We start from the raw sequence: 6569 nt of genomic DNA, 5'->3' as shown, positions 1-6569 counted from the left end.
GGCAGTGTCCGTACAAGGGGCACATTTCTTATCGCAATCTGAGAGAGCAGTTATGCAAGCGTTTTCTTACTCCAGGGGTCTGCTAAGTGTCAATTTCGAATGCACTTGAGCAACTAATAAACGTGAGAACTCCCCTCACCCTTCACACCCATATCCATGTAAACCAGTTGTATGTTACGCAACTCCATAAGCATTTAACAATGGGATCACAATAGGAGGAAGAAAAAGATAGAAACCGAGGGGGAAAAAAAAAAACAGGGATTTGGGGTAAAGATTATGGACTTGGCAGAGCGTGTGGTGGAGGCTGTCAGATATGCCTTCCAGAAGCAAGGTGCTCATTAGCATACTTCAGTCGTCTAAATATAGTCCTAATCCAATGCTGAAGGGCAAACAAACAAATCACAGCATGCGCGTGAGTGTATTTGTGTGTGTGTGTAAAGGGGGCATATTACTGATTCTTCACCCTTGGAGTGTTTCATCATGACAACAACATGCACAATTTGTATAAAAATTATCAGATGCCCACCTCTAAAGGTTGACATACAGTTTATGACCCTTTTGGAAACGTTTACTATGCTGCTTGTGACAGAGCACACTGCAAATGACTGCAGGCTTCAGTGACGCCAGGGGAATCTGTTAAAAGGTCACAGGCAAAACAACTAGCTTGGCTGGAGGGAGGACATGCACTGACAAGGAAGCACGTGTTGAAGATGCATAACGCTTGTGGGACTTCAAGAGTCTTTGAGACTCATTGGCTTAGTTTCATTGAAGAGCTAAGACACGCAGAGCGTTTCCCATCAGCCGCGCGCTCCGAGTGGCATTCGGTGAATGCATGGGAGACGGCGGCGATGTTTATGCAGCGCCGTATATGCTTGATGTGATTATAGTATGACTCAAAGGAAGGCTGCCTTATGCATGAAGAGTTATAGTACAAAGCAGTTCACAGATGCATGTTAATGCCAGGACCCAAAGGAGACAATAACCCCTGTTGAAAATGCTTCACTTCAGCCCAGTTCAACACGGCATAGTTTAGTCACATCTAAAAATATTTGATATTTCTCTCCGAACCCAAACAGCCCCTCAGAAGCTGAAGTGACTTTGTACTGTACAAGCGATGTGATTTGGTGGCATGAGTAATAACCGTGCATGTCTTTTAAGAGGCAAGGATTTGTTAGGCGATACACTCACTCTGTCAGCTGCTAGTGTTCTGCATTTTGTAACACAGGCTGTAAGCACAAGCACTAAAGAGACTGTTCTGGAGCTCACGGAGAAATTGTACAGTAATAGCTGCTTTATTACATGGCAAAAAATGTACATGGCTTGTTGTTGACTTTTGATATATCTAAATTCTCTCAAAAGCAGAGTCATGATACATTATAAATTCACTATTGATTTCAGTGATGTAGGTGGTAATTTTGCAATTGCCTCCATGCATGTTTGCGTGTGCTTTGGTGATCTATTTGCCCTGAAACAGGTTCGTCATCCACAGGCAGGTAAGAGCCGGACAGCGCTCTTTCCTGTTCTAGTATTGTTTTGGTGCGTAGGAGGGAGAGGAGTCATGAGGGTTACCAACTCAATGAGCAAAAGAGATGGATCGAAAAAAGAGAGAGAGATGAAAAGATAAATATAGAGAGTACGAACTTATCTCTGCATGAGGTAATTTTGTTTCCCACAGCTGCCTTTTTCAGACACGGGTAAACTGCACAGTTTGCAGTCTCACGCTATCTCATGATTTAAAGTGCTGCTTAACTTTAAGCACAGTGTCATCTCTATTAATTGCACATAAAAGTATTTGCATTGGCTCTCTAGCAATTTGATGATTTTCTCAGATAAACCCAGAGTTAGTTTTGCTGCAACATCACTTGCCATCCTCACTGCGGGGGATCATGGAAACATGAATAACTTTACTTGCAGGATCGGAGACACCTTTCAAATCACTTTTAAGAAGCTGTTAATTAATTCAAGCACATCGTTGAGGGTTCGATCGACAATGTCCCAGGGCCACCAAAATATCATGCGAGGCCATTTCGGGCCAGTGGCTGTTGGCCTGTAATGTGAGCGTGTTATAAGAATCGTGATCATGATTTGTTGAAATACTCGTGGGGAAGATGGCGCCATTATAAATTGCGCTCTCAGTCTCTTACTGATGTTCAAAAAAAATGTGTCCCTAAAGAAACATACGAGGAGGGCTGTCTACGTTTACAATACTGTAGGGTGGAAAACAGCAAAAGTTGTATGTATTGTACACTTTGCTGGTGCTTACTTGCAAAGACAAGCTTTAGTGTCATGAAACGTATCAGGATGGACTGATGGAGCCACGTCAGTGTAAGCACCGTGACGAGACGGCTCTTCAGCGGTCCGCCCAGATAAAACCACTCTGTTTCTCTTTAGGTGAATCTTGCGTTAGAACGCCTCGACACTGGTAAATTGTAACAGCAGAAAATAACCCGTCTTACATTCCCCCCCCCTCGAACTGCATGAGTCTCTGCTTGAACATCGCTCACACATTGTGACACCCACCACCGCAAGTACATTTTCAACTTGTGGGAACCACTGAATCTCTCGGCATTGTCTCCATCCTCGAAAGAACAGTTTAGTATTAAATCCATACTCACTGAAATGTTATCATAAATTCAGATTTGATATCATAAACAACCAAATCTGACTACTGTTGTTGTTTTGTCTTTGTTTTCTCCTTTTTTTCCATTTTATTTAGATAATTAAATATCGGATTTTATTTTCTTCAATCTTAAAATGTTAAATCATAGTTATTTCATAAAAGGGACTCTTAACAGTTTGAAAAGTGCTGTAGACAAAAAGTTTAATATTATTATTATTACGATATTATAGATTTTATAGAGGCGGCTGCTTCATTAGCTTAAACATTGTTTCATACACTGTTAGTTTCTGAGGTTACTAGATCAATAACCCCTTAAACTGACTAAAGGCATGAACTTTATCCGTTTCCCATTGTATGCTGTTTATGGCATCCTTTAACATACATGAAAGGTTGCACCTTTCCTGAACAGCAGACTGCCTGCTGCTATAACCTGACTGCTGCCATGCAAAAAAAAGGTTTAAGATCTTTTTGAAACAAAGTGCTTCTTGGTAACAGAGCTCGCAGACAAAGCTAACCGATGCCTTGATTTGGAGCCATTGTATGCTACTATTGATTTATCTCCATCATTGATGTGGGATCTCGCAGCTCCCAGACTTCTCTCGCTTTCTCCTACACACTCCAAGCTTCTCAAGTGGGCTTAAATCCACCATGAGTTCAAAAGCCCACATCAGTTCCACCCTATTTTCTTCTCTGTACTTACCAGAGCAATATTTCGATTAGAGACAGAGAAAAGTGTTTAATGTCATAACAGGCTAAAGAATGTTTCAGAAAGTGAGAAGTAGTATAAAAACAGTCTGACGATGGTGCCCTAATTAAAAAGTATAGCTCTTTGTGTATGTATACTTCTCTCCGCCTGTGAGAGGTTTTTAATGGGTAAAAGAGGAATTAAAGCTAAAAAGAGATAAACTACAGTGCTTTTCATTTAAAAAATGTCTTTGAATATGCTAAAACTGAAAGGGAGAAAGTCGTCTTTTGCCTTTATCATCTGGATGTTTTTACCCCTTTTTAGCTACTACCCTTGTTCTTACTGAAAACACTCTGGTTGTTCGTCAAACAGCCGAATGAAGGAAACGCATAGAAGTAAAGAAACCTCCATCATAATCTCTCAGCTTTTTCAAATTCCTGAGTATCATAACATCCCGTATTTGCTATATTGCTCTGTGCTGTACCAGGATGAGTCGGTAAGATTGCAAAGTGGTGGCGGATTACAAACTCCTCTCTCCAGCTCATGCAGGAGCTCTACATTCAGTTCATGTTTCACTGCAGTATTAATGTAGAAGTAATGGCTGACTATGATGCTAAAAGGTCAGTGTTAATTAATCCAACCCTGCATGCTCAACTGGCTTGTACAGCTTTAAACGAGGCCTGGGGTGACATAATTGGCTCACAGAGCATTCAAAGAACAGCAGCTCAACATGTTTCTGACATGAGATGAAGCAAATTGCGTAATTTCCTTAATAGGTCCTTATTGGGTTAGCTTTTTACATGGGAGACTGTCAGAGCAATATATTTTGGGGAATTGGTTTGTGAACTGCCGCTTTGAAGCCTCCAGTCTGGTATTTTGGCCGTCCCCATCTTGGTTTTTTGGAGCCAGAAGTGACCATGTTTAGACGACCAGGTGAGGAGCGAGGGGGGGGATTTGATTGAGAATCTGAGGACACTACACCATCTCCTTATACTGAAAGCCTGACGACTGCACCCCAGGCATGTTAATCAAACCAGGCATGCCCCCAATCATACCTCTCTTTCAGGCTAAATATCTTAATTAATTTTTGAATTATTTTCAGAATTACCACCAGAACACTGATCAAAAGGAGTGAATTAAGCAAATGACACCATAATAACTTGCGGAAATAATTTATTGACTTGGTTTATCATGATAAATGTTGATGTTTTGAATGAGAGTTTTTTTTAAACCAGAAGTTTTTTCGAGGCAGCCCTTAGGGGGCCCCTTAGTGGAATTGCTCTTTAAGGCACTTTTGTATCCGCTTCACTTTTCAGACCCAAAGAGCATTTTTTAAATACAGTAAATGGCTTTAACTTTACACCTGACTATGCAGTTCCTTTAAAAGTCAGGCTCTCTGTTGTCTGCCTGTGCTTTTCAACAAGTGAAACTCAGCCAGCTCAATTTGAAGCCACAGCCACTCCACAGCCATAGAAATCCTCATCAAAGGCTGCCATCGTCGACATCAAAGAGCAGACCTCTGTCTGTTGGCTGAGAAAAGGCAAAGGTTTCTCTCTCTGTACCGCTGTCTGCCTGTTCCATTCAAAACTCAGGAAAGACATCCTTTATAAAGCAACAACCCAACAGACCTGGCTGGCAGTGCTAGTGGTTTTCTCTTTGCATGCTTTTAGCCACCATTTTTACATTTTCTGCTCTCACACGTCAGTCTGCGACGTGTGTGGTGACAATGCTGTCCTGACTAACGTTGATGGATGAGTTGCTCCCATGTGGCTTCTGAAATAAGTTCTGAAAAAATGTTTCTTCATTCACTTTACTGCAGCTGCTTCAGACTATTTAACCAACCTGCTCCACAAAAAATGTCAGCATGAGCAAACAGCAGACTGAAACACGTCACCTCACAGCTCGTTGGTTCGTTTGCTCTGTGTGAAAGCTGTATTACATAAGGTTTTGTAACATGTTCACTGCTGGATTTCTGGAGGCTTACAGCTTCTCTTCAGAGAAACACTGCAGGGATAGATTCTCAGGAAACCAACCAGGTCTTTGCAAAGCTGCATCTGAACATGCGTGTGTAAAATTGGCTAATACAAACTGAGAGGAGTTAAATTGCAAGCTTTAACTAGAGAGAGAGAGAAGAAAGAAAGGAAATAAATGACAGACATTAAACCTTCTGTTTCCAGTGGGAGCTGTAAGGGAATGAAGACAGGGGGGACCATTACATTACTATGTAAGAGGAGATTTGAATGCTTAATAAGATATCATTCCAGCACGGAGACAGAGTTGTTAAAGAGGGCACAATGGGGGTTTAGGAGCTTGCCTTTTACTGTTTGGATGGATGCTGAAGAAAAGCATTGCCAAGCAGCAAATTAGAAAAAGTACTCAATCACTTTGCTCATCAGTGGCACGTTCCAGGGGAGCACGAAATGTTTGACTTGGGTCAACTCGCAACAAGAACAAAATATGTAGAGGCCAAGATGGATGTAGCAAGAATATGGAATACTAATGTGCAATTCCTCCCACCTGCTTTTTTCCTCTGAGTGTAATTCCCTTTTTTATGCAGGATGTTTTACTCTGACTACACAGTTGTTAATGGCCTTTGTCTTTCCTTCTTCGTCATAAGCATACATTATTTAACAGAGAAGGGAAGAGTATGAGCTAGCCATGACAAAGGAAAGAACAATAGCTAGTTACTCTGTTGGTGTGGTGCCATTAAATCAGCTTTAGAAATGTTGTCGGTCTTTGTCCTCTGCCTTTCAGAATTTTCTCTCGGTAAAAAGGGCATGTTTAACTTGGCAAAGGCCAAAATTGTTTTGTGTTTTTGTGTGTCATTGTGTGGACATGTGGCCTGTTGGCTTGAGGTTGTGATGACTGATTGTGTCTATTCCCCTCTCGCACACGCACACAGGCGCACACGCACACACACAAACACACACACACACACACACACACACACACACACACACACACAGCCATGCACCTGCCTTGGGTACCTATTTCAATGCACCATTCAATGGATGCATTATATTCATCATCGTACATTATTCAGATTTGAATCAGGGTCTGTCAGCTTGCTGACGATTCAGCTTCCAAATTTAATAGCTCGGACAAGAATAGCCTTGACAGCACATTGCTGTGATTCAGTGAATGTCTGTGGCACACCAAATGTAACATCATGTTTCATTTTTCTGGTACTGCCGGTGCTTTGTAGACGCTGGATAAATGCGATCACCCCTGTGACTTGTACAGTGTTTTCTCTGTCGCTAGTTA

Source organism: Embiotoca jacksoni, unplaced genomic scaffold (assembly GCF_022577435.1).
Source record: "Embiotoca jacksoni isolate LCO1_2020_lvr unplaced genomic scaffold, fEmbJac1.0.p SCAF_14, whole genome shotgun sequence".
In the NCBI taxonomy this organism is placed as follows: domain Eukaryota; kingdom Metazoa; phylum Chordata; class Actinopteri; family Embiotocidae; genus Embiotoca; species Embiotoca jacksoni.
This window is presented reverse-complemented; position numbering follows the sequence as displayed.